Source organism: Oncorhynchus clarkii, chromosome 2 (assembly GCF_045791955.1).
Source record: "Oncorhynchus clarkii lewisi isolate Uvic-CL-2024 chromosome 2, UVic_Ocla_1.0, whole genome shotgun sequence".
NCBI classification, from domain to species: domain Eukaryota; kingdom Metazoa; phylum Chordata; class Actinopteri; order Salmoniformes; family Salmonidae; genus Oncorhynchus; species Oncorhynchus clarkii.
This window is the reverse complement of record NC_092148.1, coordinates 17,716,975-17,740,346: the sequence shown is the minus strand read 5'-3', so window position 1 is coordinate 17,740,346 and position 23,372 is coordinate 17,716,975. Positions and strand designations below refer to the sequence as shown.

General features: G+C 41.9%; 1 protein-coding gene across 1 annotated transcript in view; it reads right to left on the bottom strand.

The window, feature by feature from the left end:
- The window catches only part of LOC139423538 (dual specificity tyrosine-phosphorylation-regulated kinase 1B-like), a 122,547-nt gene extending 99,986 nt beyond the window's left edge, over nucleotides 1-22,561 (bottom strand). Inside the window, exon 1 of the mRNA XM_071175152.1 lies at nucleotides 22,453-22,561. The gene's annotated coding sequence lies outside the window, so the exon portion shown is untranslated. The remainder of the gene's footprint in view (nucleotides 1-22,452) is intronic.
- Nucleotides 22,562-23,372: the final 811 nt, after the last annotated feature.

Here is a 23,372-nt window from a genome sequence, read left to right as displayed (position 1 = left end):
AAGGTTGCTAGATCAAATCCCCGAGCTGACAAGGTAAAAAAAAATATATATATATATGTATGTATATATATATATATATATATATACACACACGTCGTTCTGCCCCTGAACAAGGCAGTTAACCCACTGTTCCATTACAGGTGAAGCTGGTTGAGATAATGCCAAGAGTGTGCAAAGCTGTCATCAAGGCAAAGGGTGGCTACTTTGAAAAATCTGAATTATATTTTGATTTGTTTAACACTTTTTTGGTTACTACATGATTCCGTATGTGTTATGTCATAGTTCTACAACGTAGAAAATAGTAGAAATTAAGAAAAACCCTTGAATGAATTGGTGTGTCCAAACCTTTGACTGGTACTCTATATGTATTCACTAGATGACTGACAGAGGTTGTTCTGAGGTCACCGTCCGCCATATTGATACTACTCATTAGGAACAGACTCCATAGGAATTTATGGGAATTTACACTATTTCAATGGAATGTTTCAAGGACAAAAATACATGCATTGAAGTATGTATTTGTTGTAGTGGGGACAGCAACATACAAACTCAAAAAATGTATTGAAATGTGGTTAATACTATATATAATTCCGTAAGAACAGCAGTTAAATGGTACACATTTATCACCACCTTATCAATGCTTAATAACATCAACAATAGGTTATTGCTTTGTAAGCTAGCTAGCATACCATTAGCCGTTAACTAGCTAGCTAATGCAATTTAGTTCAACCACGGACACTTGATTACATGCTTTACTATGGTTACACAGGACCACAAGCTGTCAGGAGAAGTCTCTCAAAATAGACCTACAATTACATTTTCTACACGAATAATTTCAATACTTACATTTGAAAGGGTTTCCCATATCCCTTGAATTGGGGCTGGCTGCATCCATATGCCGTACATCATGGTATTTTTCAAAAGTTGGGTATTTTAATGTGGAGATATCGTTTTTCCTCGATTCACTCCCATTACTCAAAGCCTCAAAAGGAGGAGTATGAATATGGCGGTTGGGTGGCTTCAAAGGCTCTTATTGGCCAAGACATAGCGTCTGCTATCCAGGGATTATATACGTCATTGGTCAAATGTTTGACTAGGCCATATGTCACACAGGTTCACACACGTCATAGGCTCTTCAACCCTCTCCTAAGCCCCTGTTACTTTGTCCCTGAAAAAAATTGGTATCCTCTCCTTGTATCCGTTCCATCGAAAACCTTTTCTGAAGGATGAGGTGAAACCAATGACTCATTAAAGCCCATTACTGTAGCCTGATGCTTTTATTTCAGGGATCACAAAGGCTGTGCTGCAAGCAGGCTACTTACCAGTTAGGGGACAAAGGCCCTGGGTTGGCCTGAAAGGGATCAGGGTAATGTTTTGTTCCTCGACTGGGTCTTCTAAGAACCCACAGAAAGATGCAGATACATGTGTCAACCTGGGTGTGGAAAGGTGGCCACCATGATCACGTCTGTGTTTGAGAGCATCATGATGAAATAATAGAGGCCGGCTCCATCCGTGGTTGTCTCTGTGTGGCATGTTTTCAGTGTAAAGCTTCTCTTCTCTTCCCCCAGTGCTGACCCACTTTCTGCTCCCTGTGAGGAGAGTGACCCAACCAGCATCGTCCCCGATACAGATCCTATACGCGCTCCGCACTGCTCACAGTGTACATCCTATCCTATAGCCATCCTATGCCACAGCAAACAGCCCTTATAGACAGCACACACATAGCCACCCTGTTCCATAAGTCAAATTACATCACAGTGATGCCTTCAGCACCTGAAGAGCCAGGCTGTGAGAGGGAGAAACAGAGACAGAGAGAGGGCGAGGCAGAGAGAAAGAGAAAGACAGAGCGAGACAGAGAGAGAAACTGCAGACTTGTCAATGGTCACTGACACATCCCCACCACCACCCACTAGATCTAAAGTGAAGCGCCAGGAACAGCACAGTCACCATCAGCGACAGCCCATTTAGAGCTATTGAGGAATAAGCAGGTGTCACACTAAATAGCTTCCCCCACTATTACAACTAGAATGTGAAACACCATCTTTACTATGTAGATTACGACACTTTTGCTAACAATACAGTCCTCTTTTGGGGGGAAATGAGCAACGCTACTTTACATGCGAGGGGATGGCCTCAATGATTTACCTTTACAGTGATGTAAGACCCCTCAGTTCAGGAATCCGTTCACCTCAGAAAAGTCACAATACCACACCACGCACAATACCACACCACGCACAACGGCACTGTAAACGTCCTGCTAAGAGAACATAACATATACTGGTAGACCATTCAATGCTTTCAAAATCCCTCATGCCAAGATAAATGGGATGCAAAATTTTCCTGAGTCCTGACACTGACATTTTTCCAGTGTCAAGACTCAGAAATCAATCCATTCTACTTCTCTCTTCTCTCCATAAGAGGGCTGGGAGGCAGCCCTAGCAACAGCACTACCCCCCTGCTGTCCACCACTGTAGCATTAGTGTCCCAACATCATGCAGGCAGGGAGCTGCAGACTGGAGGGGGAGAGGGGAGGGATGAGTTGCATAAGTCAAACATGAGGAAGGGTGAGTAGGGATGTTAGGGGGATGGGTAAAAGACAGAGTGAGGGGTATAGAGAGTAGAGCCTGGTCTTACCCCAGCCTGGTGAACTGAAGCCTGAACCCAGGCTCGGTCCTACATCACAGAAATGTATTAAGCCCGAACCCGGGGAAAAAGCCTTATTTGTAGAACTGCATATTAATTTAAAACTGGTGTTGAAAACAATGCAGCGGAGGCGGGAAGCAGCTGAGTGAGGAGAGGAAACGGCCCTCATCTCAGAAAAGCGAGAGAGGAAAACTCACCGTAGTTATGAGCAACTGAATGACGGAAAATATTGGAATCAAGTCGGCTAATGCAATTGAAGGCAATGCATGTATCAAACTGTTGCTTATAGTCAAACTCCCAAAAGTCATATCCAACCATTACACAAAATGTAAAGTAATAGCAGTGTGTGGTCAACAAGATGATCATTTCAGCACCGTTTTGATTGGGACAGTGCCATCACGCTGCTTTGAGACAAGCGTGGGGACTCGTCTTGATAAATCAATATCAGACTTTTCTTTTCACTGAATCTTTGGATATCTGGGAAAATGTTAGCTAAATTGAGGTGTGCTCATGATCATCTTTATTCTAGTTTGCTCATATTGGCCTATCACTGATCAGAACATTTTGATAGCATTTTATGTAGGGATGCACCGATATGACATTTTTGCGATCTGCGATCTTGACATAAGGTGCTGCATGATTTATAACTAGCCCACAACTGCTCAACTTGAACTTGTTTAGTAGTTGGAAGTGTGCGCTTCATATTTTTCTGTTTGTTCTGTGTAGCGCTGTATTTTTTTGTGGCCTCATTACGTCATCTACCTACGTTATATAGGTATGCACGTCATCTACCTACGTTATATAGGTATGCACGTCATCTACCTACGTTATATAGGTATGCACGTCATCTACCTACGTTATATAGGTATGCACGTCATCTACCTACGTTATATAGGTATGCACGTCAGCTTTGACATCAGTTTTGCACATCAGCATTAAACTAGACATCGGGCCGATGTTGGCATTTTTAGCTAATATCTATCGGCTGATTCCGAAATGGTCACCGATATATCGTGCAGCCCTAATTGTATGTAGCTTAACAAGTAGATTTTGTTCTTCACTCGCATAGTAGCAGCCTGTCCAACTCCCAACCAAAAGCCTGTGCCTGATAATCACTCAAATGTGATTTGGTTTAACTAATTGATCTCTACATGGCTGGGCAAACAAGTGGAGGTGGTAGCTCATTTATTCATTTGGCCATCTATCACTGATCAGAAAAATGTAGTATTCAATTATGTAGCATAAATCAAGTGTATTAACCATTTTCTTTTGAAAAGGAAATAAAAGAGCTTTTAATAATTAAACAATAAATAAATAGATTTTCTGCCAAACATGAATGCATGTTTTATTACAAAATAACTGCATAAAGCCTATGCCTGATTAGGAAAACATTTTGATCTGTTTTGGGTCCAATTTCAATAGTTTACCAGGTGCAGCAAGGCACAGTAGCAGGGAAGTCATAGCGTGTAATTTCTTAGGATGTATCGGTGTTAACACATGACATTGGAATATGGGTTTCTCCTAATTCTGGGATGCACTGCCAGTCGTGGTCTTGTGGATCATCATTCTCCCGAGTACACTCCAGCATATTCGTAATGCAATTTGAAACATTGAAATCCCCAGAAAAATGTGCTTCATCATGGCCACACATTTCTCTAGTCCAGACAATATTGGAATCCTGGAGCCGCTAGTGGCTGCAGCTGCTGAGAGAACACAGTAGTAAAAGGTATGCAGACACAGAGTTATTATTTAAATGTTTTATTTTACACAGCACCCGAAACACGGCGGGCCGAATCAATTCTCAAAATTTGAGGCTGAATGAAAACTAAGAGAGAGGGGTGGAGAAACAGAGCTGAGGGTGGAATAAGAAAGGAAGAGGCAGAAAGGTGGAGGGAGGTGGGAGCGAGAGCAAGCTGAAGAAGGTAGGGGAGAAAGGAAAAGAGGGTGAGTGAGATGAGGTAGATATAGAGAATGGGATAGAAGGGCACAATTGGAGACGTTAAGAGAGAATAAGAGGTAAGGAATGAAGAGGGTTCACTCTTGTGGAGTTTGCCCTTGAACAGGACCTGACCTGTGTCAGAGAAACACCCCGCTGTGGGAGATGTGAATGGACAATATTCACAACAAGCAAGCTACTGTGTGGATGGATACTAAGCAACAGCTTTAAAGTGATAGTAACAAACAAGTAGGCCTACTACCTATAGTCAAACGGACCACCAGATACCCCTTCCTCTCTCGTAAACTTTCCCCATAGACACTGTGATAGCGGTACACAGACGGTGCCTCGAGGGTCATCTCTGATGAAATATGTGTTTGTTGCATGCTGAAAGGAGGACACACTGGATTTGGGAGCTTTAACTCTAGCTATAACTTATGGTCTCATTATTCAGACGGCTGGTCAAAAGAGATATCATGGATTTTCTCTAATATTCAACATCTGGATTGCAAGGACCGTGGCATTTACACACAGTGCATTAGAAAAGTATTCAGACACCTTCACTTTTCCACAATTTGTTATGTTACAGCCTTATTCTAAAATGTATTAAATTAATTATTTTCCTCACCAATATACACACACACACACACACACACACACACACACACACAATACCCCAATGACAAAGAAAAAAAATATTTTTTTGTTATTTTAATTTGGAAATATATATATAAAACAAAATATAACGGAAATATTCTATATACATAAGTAATCAGACTCCCTTTACTCAGTACTTTGTTGAAGCACCTTTGGCAGCGATTATAGCCTCAAGTCTTCTTGGGTATGACGCTACAAGCTTGGCACACCTGTATTTGGGGAGTTTCTCTGCAGATCCTCTCAAGCTCTGTCAGGTTGGATGGGGAGCGTCACTGCACAGCTATTTTAAGGTCTCTCCAGAGATGTTAGATCGGGATCAAGTTCGGGCTCTGGTTGGGCCACTCAGATACTTGTCCCGAAGTCATTCCTGCATTGTCTTGACTGTGAGCTTAGGGTCATTGTCATGTTAGAAGGTGAACCTTCGCTCCAGTCTGAGGTCCAGAGCGCTCTGGAGCAGGTTTTCATCAAGGATCTCTCTGTACTTAGCTCTGTTCATTTTTCCCCTCAACCCTGACTAGTCTCCCTGCCACTGAAAAAAACATCCCCAAAGTATGGTGCTGCCACCACCATGCTTCACCGTAAGGATGGTATTGGCCAGGTAATGAGCAATGCCTGGTTTCCTCCAGAAGTGACGCTTGGCATTCAGGCCAAAGAGTTCAACCTTGGTTTCATCAGACCAGAGAATCTTGTTTCTCATTGTTTGAGAGTATTTTAGGTGCCTTTTGGCTTCCGCCTGGCCACTCTACCATAAAGGCCTGATTGGTGGGAGTGCTGCAGAGATGGTTGTCCTTCTGGAAGGTTCTTCCACCGCCACAGAGAAACTCTGGGGTTCTGTCAGAGTGACCATCGGGTTCTTGGTCACCTCCCTGACCAAGGCCCTTCTCCCCCGATTGCTCAGTGTGGTCGGGTGGCCAGCTCTAGGAAGAGTCTTGGTTGTTCCAAACTTCTTCCATTTAAGAATGATGGAGGCCACTGTGTTCTTGGGGACCTACAACGCTACAGAAAGCTTTTGGTACCCTTCCCCAGATCTGTGCCTCGACACAAGCCGCTACAGACAATTCCATCAACCTCATGGCTTGGTTTTTGCACTGTCAACTGTGGGATATTATATAGACAGATGTGTGACTTTCCAAATCATGTCCAATCAATTGAATTTACCACAGGTGGACTCCAATCAAGTTGAAGAAACATCAAGGATGATCAAGGGAAATGGGATGCACATGAGCTCAATTTCGAGTCTCATAGCAAAGGGTCTGAACACTTATGTAAATAAGCTATTTCTGTTTTTAATTGTTCATAAATTTGCAAACATTTCTAAATACCTGTTTTCGCTTTGTCATTTTGGGGTATTGTATGTAGATTGATGAACATTTTTATGTAATCCATTTTAGAGCAAGGCTGTAACGTAACAAAATGTGGAAAAAATTAACGAGTCTGAATACTTTCCGAATGCACTGTAAGAGTACAAGAGCAATATGTGAACCTGCGGGGATAAAAGGTCACAATCCTGTCATTCATTCAGCAACCTATCATTAAAAAATACAGTACAGTGTATTCCACAAGTGCAAAGTCATCCACAGCAGCAATACATTCCAGGTTAACCTTCAAAGTAAAGAAGTTATAGCTCAATTCAATCAAATCTGCAATAGTGTATTTAGTCTACACATTAGCTTTTTTGTAGATGGGAATTCACGGTAACAGAATTACGCTTTGACTCAGATTTCTCATTTTAAATTGTATGCTAAACAAAAAAAATTACACTTCAAAGTTTAACACACCATGCAACTATGCACAAGGACTACTTTGAACAATTTAAAATAGAATCTCAAAAACACGTTTACTATATTTTTTAATGCTTATTTTTGTGTGACCGTGTTTTCCAAAATCTCAGAATTAAGAACCAATAATATCTGCAGAAAGAATGGGTGTCAGCTATGACATCTTGAGTTTGAAAAATATATATTTTGGTTACTGAACGACAGTAGGTCAAATGGATTTACATCATGGGTCCCTGACCTGTAATATTCAGAACTGCATAATTATGGATATGAATATCATTCTCTTCATGGCAGGAGTTGCATTAGAGTTCAGAAATAAGCATTTTCAAAATGCAGACCATAAAAACCATCTGTTTATATTGAAAGTCAGTGTTTTTGTTTTTTGTTGCTTCAACAGAGTGATCAGGGGCGTGTTTTCCTATAATTTTCCTTAATAGAAATACATTAGTTCAAAACATTCCGTAGAAAATTGCTTCATTTTCATCAGATGACAACAGAAGTGCAACGCTATTAGGCTAGCAGCCACACAAGTAAACGAGCTTACAATGAAAAAGCAAGGTGCTACAAAAAAAGATGCTACACACCAGCACAGCGTTGTCTGCTGGTTGAATGCCGTGAATTCTCATCCGAGCGGAGAAGTGCAACTGAAGCACAAAATTAGCCTGATGCTAAGCAAAAAAATTACAATAAGAAGCATATTAGATCTGCATTTACAAAACGCAACAAGATATTTCTTATGCGTTTAAAAATATATATATTCTGCGTGTTAACGCGACCCCTGCATGGTGATGTATCCTGAACAGGTACACAAAGGTAGAAATAAGCAATATCCTTCTTTTGCATATTATTGTAATGAGCTCCACCCCTAAAGAAGGCCACATACGTTTTGTCCGCACCAGACCAAATCTGAAACAATCATAGACATGCTTCCCAAGTTTGGCCATTACAGTACAGCAAAGTGGAGCACACTAGAGTACAGTACAGTACCGTAGAGTTTATAGTAGTGTGCGCTACTGTACTGAGCTCTACAGTAGTGTACTTTTCTTTACTGTTTTCTACTGTGCTGTACTGTCCAAACTAAGATTTGGTCTGGCCAGGGCGGACAGACCAAATTTCAACTACTTTTCAACATCCATGGACTTCCGGTATTTGTCGGTGATGAGTGGGTGAGGAAACAGGGTAGGTGTCAGTAAGGGCTAGGAGAAGTGAGAGAGAGACAAGTCAAGTAAACTGGAGAGACAGAGAGAGATACAAGAGACAGAGAGTGAGGGAAGGATTGTCCAGACTGTTTTCACAGTCTTGCTTTGACCACCAGACAACAGAAAGACAAAATAACTGTTCTTAGCTGAATAACAGTATGCCAGTGGAAGGGAGAACAGTAGCAGGTGACCCAACTGGGGTTTATGACTACAATTTCGTAACACAGTTAAGAGTTTTAGTCACATAATTCAAAAACAAACTTGATATCAGTAAAAACACTAACTAATCTACCATTACTTGTTACTTTGTGAACTTTCATTATTCTCCCTCACGAGGGAGAGGAATTAGAAAATATCTTACACAGATGTGTGTTTTTGATAACGGAATTACAAGGAACAAGGCAATGTTTCTTAAATTTACAGAAGGTAAATAATTTCTCCAAATTGAAATATAAGTGTTGATAATAATTAGTTAAATAATGGTTAACCAGGTGAAATTGTCATTTCTCTTGCGTTCATTGCACGCAAAGTCAGGGTATATGCAACAGTTTGGGGTGCCTGGCTCATTGTGAACTAATTTGCCAGAATTAAACGTAATTATGACATACAGTGCCTTGCGAAAGTATTCGGCCCCCTTGAACTTTGCGACCTTTTGCCACATTTCAGGCTTCAAACATAAAGATTTAAAACTGTATTTTTTTGTGAAGAATCAACAACAAGTGGGACACAATCATGAAGTGGAACGACATTTATTGGATATTTCAAACTTTAACAAATCACAAACTGAAAAATTGGGCGTGCAAAATTATTCTGCCGCTTTACTTTCAGTGCAGCAAACTCTCTCCATAAGTTCAGTGAGGATCTCTGAATGATCCAATGTTGACCTAAATGACTAATAATGATAAATACAATCCACCTGTGTGTAATCAAGTCTCCGTATAAATGCACCTGCACTGTGATAGTCTCAGAGGTCTGTTAAAAGCGCAGAGAGCATCATGAAGAACAAGGAACACACCAGGCAGGTCCGAGATACTGTTGTGAAGAAGTTTAAAGCCGGATTTGGATACAAAAAGATTTCCCAAGCTTTAAACATCCCAAGGATCACTGTGCAAGCAATAATATTGAAATGGAAGGAGTATCAGACTACTGCAAATCTACCAAGACCTGGCCGTCCCTCTAAACTTTCAGCTCATACAAGGAGAAGACTGATCAGAGATGCAGCCAAGAGGCCCATGATCACTCTGGATGAACTGCAGAGATCTACAGCTGAGGTGGGAGACTCTGTCCATAGGACAACAATCAGTCGTATATTGCACAAATCTGACCTTTATGGAAGAGTGGCAAGAAGAAAGCCATTTCTTAAAGATATCCATAAAAAATGTAGTTTAAAGTTTGCCACAAGCCACCTGGGAGACACACCAAACATGTGGAAGAAGGTGCTCTGGTCAGATGAAACCAAAATTGAACTTTTTGGCAACAATGCAAAACGTTATGTTTGGCGTAAAAGCAACACAGCTGAACAAACCATCCCCACTGTCAAACATAGTGGTGGCAGCATCATGGTTTGGGCCTGCTTTTCTTCAGCAGGGACAGGGAAGATGGTTAAAATTGATGGGAAGATGGATGGAGCCAAATACAGGACCATTCTGGAAGAAAACCTGATGGAGTCTGCAAAAGACCTGAGACTGGGACGGAGATTTGTCTTCCAACAAGACAATGATCCAAAACATAAAGCAAAATCTACAATGGAATGGTTCAAAAATAAACATATCCAGGTGTTAGAATGGCCAAGTCAAAGTCCAGACCTGAATCCAATCGAGAATCTGTGGAAAGAACTGAAAACTGCTGTTCACAAATGCTCTCCATCCAACCTCACTGAGCTTGAGCTGTTTTGCAAGGAGGAATGGGAAAAAATGTCAGTCTCTCGATGTGCAAAACTGATAGAGACATACCCCAAGCGACTTACAGCTGTAATCGCAGCAAAAGGTGGCGCTACAAAGTATTAACTTAAGGGGGCTGAATAATTTTGCATGCCCAATTTTTCAGTTATTGATTTGTTAAAAAAGTTTGAAATATCCAATAAATGTCGTTCCACTTCATGATTGTGTCCCACTTGTTGTTGATTCTTCACAAAAAAATACAGTTTTATATCTTTATGTTTGAAGCCTGAAATGTGGCAAAAGGTCGCAAAGTTCAAGTGGGCCGAATACTTTCGCAAGGCACTGTACATTGAAGGTTGTGCAATGTAACAAGAATATTTAGACTTAGGGATGCCACCCGTTAGATAAAATACCAAACAGTTCCGTATTTCACTGAAATAATAAACGTTTTGTTTTTGAAATGATAGTTTCCGGATTCGATCATATTAATGACCAAAGGCTCGTATTTCTGTTTGTTATAATTATAAAATAAAGTCTGATTTGATAGAGCAGTCTGACTGAGCAGCAGCAGGCCCGTAATCATTCATTCAAACAGCACTTTAGTGCGTTTTGCCTGCAGCTCTTCGCAAGCACAGTGCTGTTTATGACTTCAAGCCTATCAGCCTAATGGCTGGTCTAACCAATGTGAAATGGCTAGCTAGTTAGCTGGGTGTGCGCTAATACTGTTTCAAACGTCACTCGCTTTTAGATTTGGAGTAGTTACTCCCCTTGCGCTGCAAGGGCCGCGGCTTTTGTGGAGCTATGGGTAATGATGCTTCGAGTGTGGCTGTTGTCGATGTGTTCCTGGTTCGAGCCCAGGTAGGGGCGAGGAGAGGGGCGGAAGCTATACTGCTACACTGGCAAAACTATAGTGCCTATAAGAACCTCCAATAGTCAAAGGTATATGAAATACAAATGGTATAGAGAGAAATAGTCCTATAAATACTATATTAACTACAACCTAAAACCTCTTACCTTGGAATATTGAAGTGTCATGTTAAATGGAACCACCAACTTTCATATGTTCTCATGTTCTGAGCAAGGAACTTAAACGTTAGCTTTTTTACATGGCACATATTTTACATGGCACACATTTTATTATATTACTTTCTTCTCCAACACTTTGTTTTTGCATTATGAACATGTTTCATTATTTATTTGATGCTAAATTGATTTTATTGATGTTTTATATTAAGTTAAAATAAGTGTTAATTCAGTATTGTTGTAATTGTCATTATTACAAATAAAATATAAAAAAATAAATAGAATAATAGAAATCGGCCTATTAATCATTATCGGCTTTTTGGGTCCTCCAATAATCGGTATCGGCGTTGAAAAATCATAATCGGTCGACTTCTAGTGCAGGGAGAGTAGTTTGTTAACAAACAATGTAAACATTTCTATGGGTGGTTTGATTGAATTCCAAGCCTTGGTCACATGGAAATTTATGAAAACTACAGTAGAACAGTCATGAACCAATCCATCAGTCAGGTTTTGTGTCTGTACGCTCCACCATCTATAAAAGCTCATCAAATATAAAATATGCATAATGAAGAGATGTTTTTATTCATAGGATGATCATCTAGTACAGTACAGGCATGGATCAAGGCTTGCTGAAGTAATGAAGTAGTAAGGTCTATTTAAGAGCTGCTGTCCCTCTTCCCTCCCCCACACTAACAAACAGTGGCTACCTACACTTTCTTATCTTGACATGTATTGTTGTCGTCTTTCTCCCTCTTTCTTTCTCCTTGTAAACCCCATTCCACTTAACTTGATTAATCTCCTTATTTATTTTCTTCCTCTGTTACCTTGCTTTTCAGTGTCTCTGTCTCCTTCTCCATCAGCTCCCTCTCAGCTGAGTTAAGCAGGTCAGCAGGCTGCCGAGGAAAAAAGCAGCACCAAGGAGAGCAGCCGCTCACTGCAAACACACTCACACAGAAACATGCATTTTTCTCACACACACACACACCCCCACCCCTCTCACACCATTCTGCATCTTCCTGGTGCATCAATAACATATTCACTAGGCTTGGGCGGTATCCAGATTGTCATACACTACATGACCAAAAGTATGTGGACACCTGCTTGTTGAAAATCATGGGAATTAATATGGAGTTGGTCCCCCCCTTTGCTGCTAAAACAGCCTCCACTCTTCTAGGAAGGCTTTCCACTAGATGTTGGAACATTGCTGCAGGGACTTGCTTCCATTCAGCCACAAGAGAATTTGGGTGATTAGGCCTGGTTCGCAGTCGGCGTTCCAATTCATCCCAGGATGGTAGTTAGCCTAGTGGTTAGATCATTGGGCCAGTAACTGAAAGGTTCAAATCCCAGACCAAACAAGGTGCAGGGGGGGGAACTATGTTGATGTGCCTTTGAGAAAGGCACTTAACTCGAATTGCTCCTGTAAGTTGCTGTGGATAACACTGTCAGCTAAAAATAAAAATTCCTAACTGTGGGGTTGAGGCCAGGCTCTGAGCAAGCCAGTCAAGTTCTTCCACACTGATCTCAACAAACCATTTCTGTATGGACCTCGCTTTGTGCACAGGGGCATTGTCATGCTGAAACAGGAAAGGGCCTTCCCCAAATTGTTGCTTGATGCACAGAATCATCTAGAATGGTCATTGCATGCTATAGCATTAAGATTTCCCTTCGCTGGAACTAAGGGGTCTAGCCCGGACCATGAAAAAAACTGCCCCACGCCCTTAATCCTCCTCCACCAAACTCTACATATGGCACTATGCATTGGGGCAGGTAGCGTTCTCCTGGCATCCACCAAACTCTGATTATTCCGTCGGACTGCCAGATGGTGAAGCGTGATTCATCCCTCCAGAGAACAAGTTTCCACTGCTCCAGAGTCCAATGGCGGCTAGCTTTACACCACTCTAGCCGACACTTGGTATAGCGCAATGTGATTTTAGGCTTCTGTGCGGCTGCACAGCCATGGAAAACCATTTCATGAAGATCCCGACGAACAGTTATTATGCTGACGTTGTATCCAGAGGCAGTTTGAAACTCTATATCCAGTGTTGCAACTGAGGACAGACGATTTTTTACAAACTATGCGCTTAAGAACTCGGTCCCGTTCTGTGTGCTTTTGTGGTCTACCACTTCGCGGCTGATTTCCACTTCACAATAACAGCACTTACAGTTGACCTGGGCAGCTCTAGCAGGGCAGAAATTTGACCAACTGAACTTTTGGAAATGTGGCATCCTTTGATGGTGCCACGTTGAAAGTCACTAAGCTCTTCAGTACAGGCCATCCTACTGCCGATGTTTGTCTATGGAGATTGCATGGTTGTGTGCTCTATTTTATACACCTGTCAGCAATGGGTGTGGCTGAAATAGCCAAATCCACTAATTTGAAGGGGTGTCCACATACTTCTGTATATATAGTGTACCTTCGATGCGGTGCGTATCGTTGCTCCAATGTGTACCTAACCATAAACATCAATGCCTTTCTTAAAATCAATACACAGAAGTATATATTTTTAAACCTGCATATTTAGCTAAAAGAAATCCAGGTTAGCAGGCAATATTAACCAGGTGAAATTGTGTCACTTCTCTTGCGTTCATTGCACGCAGAGTCAGTGTATATGCAACAGTTTGGGCTGCCTAATTTGCCAGAATTTTACGCAATTATGACATAACATTGAAGGTTGACTTATGGATGCCACCCGTTATATAAAATATGTAACGGTTCCGTATTTCACTGAAAGAATAAACGTCTTGTTTTCGAGCTGATAGTTTCCGGATTCGACAATATTAATGAGGCTCGTATTTCTGTGCGTTATTATGTTATAATTAAGTCTATAATTTGATAGAGCAGTCTGACTGAGCGATGGTAGGCAGCAGCAGGCTCGTAAGCATTCATTTAAACAGCACTTTCCTGTGTTTTGCCAGCAGCTGTTTATGACTTCAAGACTATCAACTCCAGAGATTAGGCTGGTGTAACCGATGTGAACTGGCTAGCTAGTTAGCGGGGTGCGCGCTAATAGCGTTTCAAACGGCACTCTGAGACTTCGAGTGGTTGTCCCCCTTGCTCTGCATGGGTAACGTTGCTTCAAGGGTGGCTGTTGTCATTGTGTTCCTGGTACGAGCCCAGGTAGGAGCGAGGAAGCTATACTGTTACACTGGCAATACTAAAGTGCCTATAAGAACATCCAATAGTCAAAGGTTAATGAAATACAAATGGTATAGAGGGAAATAGTCCTATAATTCCTATAATAACTACAACCTAAAACTTCTTACCTGGGAATATTGAAGACTCATGTTAAAAGGAACCACCAGCTTTCATATGTTCTCATGTTCTGAGCAAGGAATTTAAACGTTAGCTTTCTTACATGGCACATATTGCACTTTTACTTTCTTCTCCAACACTTTATTTTTGCATTATTTAAACCAAATTTAACATGTTTCATTATTTATTTGAGGCTAAATTGATTTTATTGATGTATTATATTAAGTTAAAATAAGCGATCATTCAGTATTGTTTTAAAAATCGTCCGATTAATCGGTATCGGCCTTTTTGGTCCTCCAATAATCGGTATTGGCGTTGAAAAATCATAATCGGTCGACATCTAGTTGAAAAACTAGTTTTCATGACTCCAACCTAAGTGTATGTAAACTTCCGACTTCAACTGTACATGTAAAATCCCATAGAGAATGCTAGTGAGCGCATTGTGAACATTTTGTACAGGTTCTGACCTAAACTCTACAAGTATACAAGTAACAAAAAATTGATAGTCACAGTTTGCTGAAGGCACAATTCAAATATTAGCCAGAATCCAGAAGGGGATTCTCTGCTGTTACCAAGTAAATGCTTGATTTTGGAAGAAGCTAACTAGCTACTAAATAGCTAAATAAATGCACAACTGCAGAGCATTTAGCACATTTTAGACAGCTAGCTAAGTCGTTACAAGATACCTGGCTGGTAAACATTTAGTTGTGAATTCCATACTGTAATTAGATCACCTGGCGCATGCTACACAACAGTGAGTGACTCACAAGGCTTCAGTCTCTAGTTGTTGTGTGCTTGTAAACAAACACCAGGTGAAACGTGCCTGGGGACTACCATATTCTTCATAATAACGTGACAGGTGAAATGAAGAACGCAATGTTCTTTCTCTCCTAATGTATTGCACAAGTTGACTACAGGTATTCATTAAAAAAAACGAATAAAATAGTTAACGGTATTGACGGTAATGAAAAACCATCCCGTGGCTTTTTCAGCAACATGGAAGTAGACCACAGAGCCACTGACAAAGATGGTTACAATATAACTAAACAAGCACTCTTTACGGACTGAAAGGTGTCATGCTTAGGGCCCTAGCCAGGAGGTCACATTCATTTTTCTTAGCCAGGAGGACACATGTACTGGCCCTAGTCATAGTGATGTTACAAGTTTTCTACCCATAAACTGATCAACATTCTAAGTTAATACTAACCTAAAAACTAACCAGCCAGTTGGGAGGGAGCTGTGCTACAGAACAACTAGCATCTGTGGTTGTCCACAAGATCCAATGATTACAGAGTCCACCTTACACTTAGAGTGATTATGGACTACTCTGGCAACAACATAAAAGTCTGGCCCCCTCAGAGTGACAGTGAGATGTTGACTGTGATGAGTGGAGTTGCTCTCTCAAGTCTTCCATCCTGGTTAGTAGGAACCAAATGTGTGCAGGCTTTTGTTCCAGACAAGTACTAACACATTAAAATAAAAAAAGGTTATGGTGATAGAATCAGGTGTGTTAGTGCTGGGCTTAAGCAAAAGCCTGCCCTTCACATTCTGTGAGTCTTCAGACCCAGGGTTGAACAACATTTAATTTCTCCAGTCCACCTCTTTCCAGTAAAGATAAATGGACAGACTAGAGCCCCAGACCAGCCAGGCTCAGCCCAGCAGTGACTCACCCCAAGGAGGGCACACACCCAGGGCCCTGTCCACCACACCGTCAGCTCTCCAACAGGCCCAGCACTGTTCAGAAAAGCCACTGTGCCTACCACTACACAAACAAGGGCAGGGGAACATGGCATCATGCTTAATAAACCACTCATAACACACACTTAATCAACCACCCCAATGACCCCATGTACGCCCATATATAGTGTAAATACACCTACATACTGGAAATGACACAGGGCCTCCTCAAGAGACAACTTTCTGATATTGTGGAGGGAAGCAGTGACCTGTGGGAGGGTAGTAAGCTTTTTGGAATTTATTCAGGATTCATGAAGACAATCAACAGATCTACAACAATCCACAGTAGAGGGACTACATACAGTTCTCACAGAGCTATAATATGAATCAAAACTGTTCATTACGGGACAAGCTTAGGATAACAAACACTAACCATTTCACCTTATATCCCTGGCTGGCAGGTCACCTGTATGATGATGGCTGATCATCATACAAGTGATGATCTCCATCCCCCAATCAAGAGCCAGGCTGAGCACTCCTCCACCTGTCAGCCAGTGGTGAACGAGCCAGTTTTGCTTTTCATTAGTCATTTATGAGCCATTCGAAGAACACAGAGAGAAGTGCATTAAAAGGGGACAGGAAACTAACAGGGGCAGGGCAAGGAAGTGAGAATTAGCCTGGCAAGGTCCTTTCTGGAAGTTACTAATTAAAAACACTGATCTGGGGTCAGGTGTCCTATTCCTCGAACTGCACAAACACCAAACTGATCAGTAAACAGTTTGTCTCCATCGAAACCCAAGACCTACACCTTCGGTACAGATGAATGATAGAGGATGGCGGACAGACAGGAAGGGAGATATGTGAATGAATGACATACAAAAGCAGCTCTGCATTTTCAGGTTAAGCTGATCCTAGATCTGTGCCTAAAGTAGGGCCCTATAAAATCTGTTATATTTTTTGCTTAAATCACACCAGGAAACATCTTTTGAGGTCTGGGAAAAGTTTGAGAAATGTTAATTTAATTCCAGTGCACACCTAGATTGAGGCTGTTTAGCGTGTTTTTGTAGCGCACATGTGAAAAACAAATACCCACTCGATTGATGCAAATAATCATGATCTTATTCTGCCAGGTATGCATAGGCTACTTTGTAGTTAACATTTAATTGAGTGGGAAAACCTTTCAAATCTATGAGAAGACTTTTCATTAGCATCGTCGCTAACGGCTACACAACGTGGCGCGTACAGCACATACTAGAGGTCGACCGAATAATCGGCATGGCCGATTAATTAGGGACGATTGAGTTTTCATAACAATCGGTAATCAGCATTTTTGGATGCCGATTATGGACGATTACATTGCACTCCACGAGGAGACTCCACGCGAGTGCAGTAAGGAGCCAAGGTAAGTTGCTAACTAGCATTAAACTTATAAAAAACAATCAATCAATCTTAACATAATTACTAGTTTACTACACATGGTTGATGATATTACTAGTTTAACTAGCTTGTCCTGCGTTGCAAATAATCAATGCGGTGCCTGTTAATTTATCATCAAATCACAGCTTACTTTGCGAAACGGATGATGATTTAATAAGCGCATTCGCGAAAAAAAGCACTGTCGTTGCACCAATGTACCATGAACATCAATGCCTTTCTTAAAATCAATACACAAGTATATATTTTTAAACTTACATATTAGTTAAAAGAAATTCATGTTAGCAGGCAATATAAACTAGGGAAATTGTGTCACTTCTCTTGCGTTCTGTGAAAACAGAGTCAGGGTATATGCAGCAGTTTGGGCCGCCTGGCTCGTTGCGAGCTGTGTGCAGACCATTTCTTGCAAACAAAGACAGTAATGAATTTGCCAGAATTTTACATAATTATGATATAACATTGTAGCACTGTAACAACAATATTTAGACTCATGGATGCCACCTGTTCGATAAAATACGGAACGGTTCCGTATTTCACTGAAAGAATAAATGTTTTGTTTTAGAAATTATAGTTTCCGGATTTGACCATATTAATCAAATCAAATGTATTATTAATGCCTACGGTAGAAAGAGAAATAGTCCTATAAGTTATATAATAACTACAACCTAACACTTCTTAACTGGGAATAATGAAGACTCATGTTAAAAGGAACCACCAGCTTTCATATGTTCTCGTGTTCTGAGCAAGGAACTGAAACGTTATCTTTCTTACATAGCACTTTTACTTTCTTCTCCAACACTTTGTTTTTGCATTATTTTAACCAAATTGAACAGCACCAATGTGTAGGAGGAAACACCGTACACCTAGTGACCTGGTCAGCGGCCCACCACAGGAGTCGCTAGTGCGCGATGAAACAAGACTATCCCTGCCGGCCAAACCCTCCCTAACCCCGGACGACGCTGGGCAAATTGTGCGTCGCCCCATGAGCCTCCAGATCGCGGCCGGCTGCGGCAGAGCCTGGGCTCGAACCCAGAATCTCTGGTGGCACAGCCTCAGACCACTGCGCCACCTGGGTGGGTATCATCCACAACCCTCACCTCACCAACCCTCACCTCACCAACCCTCACCTCACCAACCCTCACCTCACTTCTTGAAATATACCTTGATTCACATCTGTTCAAGAAAAAAGGTATCCTGAAAAGGAGGATATGGGTTAAATGGAAGGAGAGAAGGGGGGAGAGCGAGGAAATGTTGTGGGTTTCTTGTAGCTTGCCTGGTTGCTCCTGGCAACAGCAGGGGGAGAAATTGGAACTGTGGGATTACAGTAGTGTCCTTCAGTTTTTAATATGCTGGGCTTTCTCCAATAGTTATCATTCAAAACTAGATGAAAAAAATAAAATAGTTATGGTCATGCTAATCACTGTAGTTAATACATATAATGAATCAAAGAGGAATCAACTTATGTAATTATGGTCGCTACGCTCACTTACTTAAATGACTGATGACAAATGTGCATGCGATGCCATTGATCGAATCCATTCCAAGTGTTCCTCCATTGTAAATTGATCTAACCATGCAGATTTTACTGACTGACCTAGCATACGGAATGTCCTTTGCCTTCTCTCACATTCAACATTTTCCAGTTTCCATAACATTACGTTAGACGATCTGCCAGTTATAAACACAATTCTAAGAACACAAAGCTTATCAGATGTTGAATTTGCTGAAGAAGTAGAGGTTTAGTAGCCAACTCTGTGGTTACACTGTGCAGGTAGCCCAGTCTTGAAACGCAAACTTCACTGAGACACGCCAGTCAAGGTGGGGTGGTAATGAGCCAAAGGTGCAAGCAGAGACATCATATAGTCTGTGACCAAGAGAGCATTAGTGAACGTACTGGTACACTCACCAGTGTGTCCCTCAGATTTTATCTTCAGAGGGACACTGAAGGCCCCAAAATCAGTATCCAGTGGCACCTAAAAACAACATTTTCTATAAAAACTAATCTAAGACAAGATACATGGCAACATATCTAGGCTGAGATGAGGGTGATGTTAGGGGAAACACTGCAGGTGGGCAACTTGAGTACTGATGAGGTAGTGAAGTTGCTGTGCATCAGGAAATGGGTTCATTCAGAGCCAGATCAAAATCAAATGTACTTTTAGAGGACTGGAGAAGTGGGTGGGGTTGTCCTCTCAGAGAGAGATGGAGACACTGAGGGCAAAGTCACATTGGGACTGCTGGACAGGAATAGAATAGGGAGGGGAAGGGGCGTATTGGGCAGGTTTAATAGGGGACCGACAGGCTGCAGTTCAATCAATCCCGGTCCGAGTAGCGTTCCAGGCCCTACCCACTTGCAAACTTTCATTCTACTATAAACTCCCTGGAGCTGCTTCCTTCCAGTCCCTCTCTAACACACTTTAAGGGCTTGTGCTCAAAGGGGACTGCCTCGAAAAGTGTGGGCTATGGACTGTGCCTTCTCGGTAACAGGCAAGACACTGCTTGCGCTGTATATCAAGTTTGCCACAGTGTAAACGCTAGGCGCGGGAGGTGGGGGCGGGGGACTGTGAACTTGTGTGCGAGTGGGTGTCCCCTGCAACCCCTCCCTAAGCTATCAAACTCAGGAGTAAATCAATAGATGAATGGGGAAGGCCCCCTCAAGTGGTCTCTCCAAAGACAAACAAGCGATCTGTTGCCTCACCAGTGCCAGGTTCACCAGAAAAGGAGCATGGGAAGGGAGTGGGGGTGAAAAGCTGGTACCTGGGTTGAAGTTACTAGATTCAAGTAAGAGTCCGAATTACGGACAGCCACCCCCATCATCATCATCATGATCGCTACTAGGCTTCATGACACACACATACACACACTGACTTGCACCTGCAAACACCAGCACAAACTTTTCACACATGCTCACCAGTAAAACAGTGGTATGCCCTTTGACTGGACCAAGTGCTCATGAGCTCTAATACATATTTGCAACATGACCGGAAAGTCATCCTTCCAGGTGAGCATCTCATCATCCCGGAATCACACTCCCACAAACACCCAGCTTGACTGACACAAAATAGCACCTCTTCACACAGTCAGTATTTTGGTGACCAGTCAACACCAACTTGCTGCACTTCACAGTCGTGTCAAGGTTCGGTACAATGAAGATAGTCAGTGAGTCCATTCACAGCAGCGTGTCACTCTGCTACCGGTACCAAAATAAATCTCGAACAGAGCTTTTCTCTCACCCCAAATTGAGAGGGAAAGAGAACTAGGGGGGGGGGGGGGGGGGGGGGGGGGGGTGTACAGGCCTACAACATGAAGCTATGTTATGGAGGGATGTAATGCACACTCAAGTTGGTCTTTCAATATATTGGCAAGAGAATGTATCACAACTGTGTATTCAGCAAAGCTGTTGGCAAAATAAATGGGTCCTTGTCACATGCAGTCAAATGTTCATAATATGGTTCAGAATGCTAAACCACAATAAATTACAAATGACCAATTCCATGGAAATCTATACAACTTGGGAATACAACATTTACTGAGAATCATCCATTTTAATGCTCAAAATGTATGAGGACATGCAACACTTCAATAAAGAATCATGACTCGGTAGCTTAGAGACAATGTCAAACGGCACCCAACCTTTCACCTAAAAACCAACGAGGGAATGATTTTTCTGGTTAGGGTTAACAAACATATGATGGATGTGGATGAGGGATACATTCATAAAAGATCAAAATACATCAAATTATGATGTGTACAAATCATAACGACATATGCATTAACGTGTAATAACGGTTTCACTTCGGTGCAGTGGTAACAGTAAGAGAATGAAGCCAACATGGTAAGGACAGAGGAAAGTGAATCCATTTTGAACCGGCATTTCTACTTCAGCACCACAGCAAGGGGCTTGCTCATAATGCTACATGGAAATCAAGGGTGTCGGCACCGAGATTTATCCAGGGTATGACTTTGCGACAAAGGTTATTCAAAATATTCACCAACAAATACACAATAACAGACTGCTTTTCACAGTCTTAGGTGGCAATTTCATCAGAAACTGCATGTCCCTCCCAATTCACACACGTGTGAACGTATGAAGATCCTAGGGTTGTAATGTCATCCTTCATACCGAAAACAATATATATATATAATTATGACATTCTTTAATGTATCATTTTTTTCTGAATCACCAACCACAGCCTTCATCAGAGATTACAATACCCTTCCACGCTGTCTTGCTGTGAATTCTAAAATGCATTTTGCAGCAATGCAGTGGCTTTTGGACATTCTCTTTAAAATATTTGCATTAGCTAGTTAAAGGAAACACTGCAGATAAAATTAGGCAGGAGTGATTTAGAATATGGCATCCATAATTTCTCAATTTTACCACAAGTAGGAACAGTGGCTGTGATGCATTGAAAAGGGAGGATATCCCAGTCATACATCAAATCGTAATAAGTCCATGATGAGGCATGCTCATCGACAGCTTACATGGCCAACACTGCCCATACAAAATATTGAGACTACTGGGCAGGGTGACTTCTGATAATCCTACTTCATTCCTACTGAGAATGTGATTTCTAAAATATGGAAAAGGATAGTCTGAACTAGCCTCGGATACATTGTAGCTGTCTATGGCAGTGTTCCATCATGGCGAATCACAACCAACTACATTGCAAGGCATCACTACGGGGGAAATATAGCTACTTGCTCAATTGTCCACAAAGTGTACGAATCGATAAATAATGTTACAAGCCAAATTAATGTCCTGTACAATTAACTAGAACCATAGTGATTGAAATGGCATATTGATGCTGAAGGTTGGAGGACATGGGAGGGTACGGAAGGTGCTGTTTGTATGGATGTCAGTTTATCATCATGGTCTTCTTCAAACACATGACGACTGATGACAAAAAAACGGCATCTTCACAACAAATTAGTTAAAACCCAGTGAGTGAATAAACCAAGCCTATCTTACCTCAGGCGGTGGTTCGTTTCCAGCTTCCCGGAGCAGCCATTATCAGTATTCCTCTCTCCCTCCGTCCTAGCCTCCACCACAGGTACCGGGCAGAATAAAAAACCGGTAAACCAATCCCCCCCACCCCCAAACTGTCACCCCTCTGATGGGTGAGATATCCTAATAACGAGAGGGTAGTGTCGTTTTTTGCAATAAATCCCCGTCAAAAACTCGGGTCTTCAGTGAGTTTAGTCTCCAAAACGCAGTCCAGCAAGAGCGCAGGATGAAACCGGAGGTTCGGCGCGGTCCGCCCAGCGCAAACTAGCTAGTTAATTGAGCAGTTCACAGGTAACAGATGTGGTACCGCTTGGGTAGCATGGCGATGGCTAGGTTGTCATCCAAAATAGACATTATCTCTCCGTTGATTCTTTCGTGGCCGCTGTTTCACTTAAGAAACCATGTAACGTTAGCAAACGAATAACGTTCGGTTTATCGTAGCTGCTGAGTCTGGGAGGCTAGCTAACGTTAGCTGGCTAACTAACTAGCTAGCTTTCACTGTAACTGTTAGTACTAATATCCAACTACGTGTTGCATGTTGTGGTGAACGGGGGGGTGAGTAGTGTTTAAATAAAAAATAAACGATTAAAATAAAATTGGGGTATTTGTTGCACCGCTATAACTAGCGATGTGCATTCGCAAGGGACCCCCCCTCTCTGGCCGTTAAACTCGATCACACCACCGACAGCACTAGCTATCGCTTAGACAAGGGTCTGCACGAAAAGCGCGCCCTCGACACGAAGCTCGTCCCCGCCTGTCTGAGCTGCATTCCCCCTACAAAATGGCCGCCAAAATAAACCTGTAACAGCCAAACTATCTACTTACTACCCGTGGTGTGAAATTAAATTGCACATGGATAGCCTGTTCATAATCTAACGCAGCGG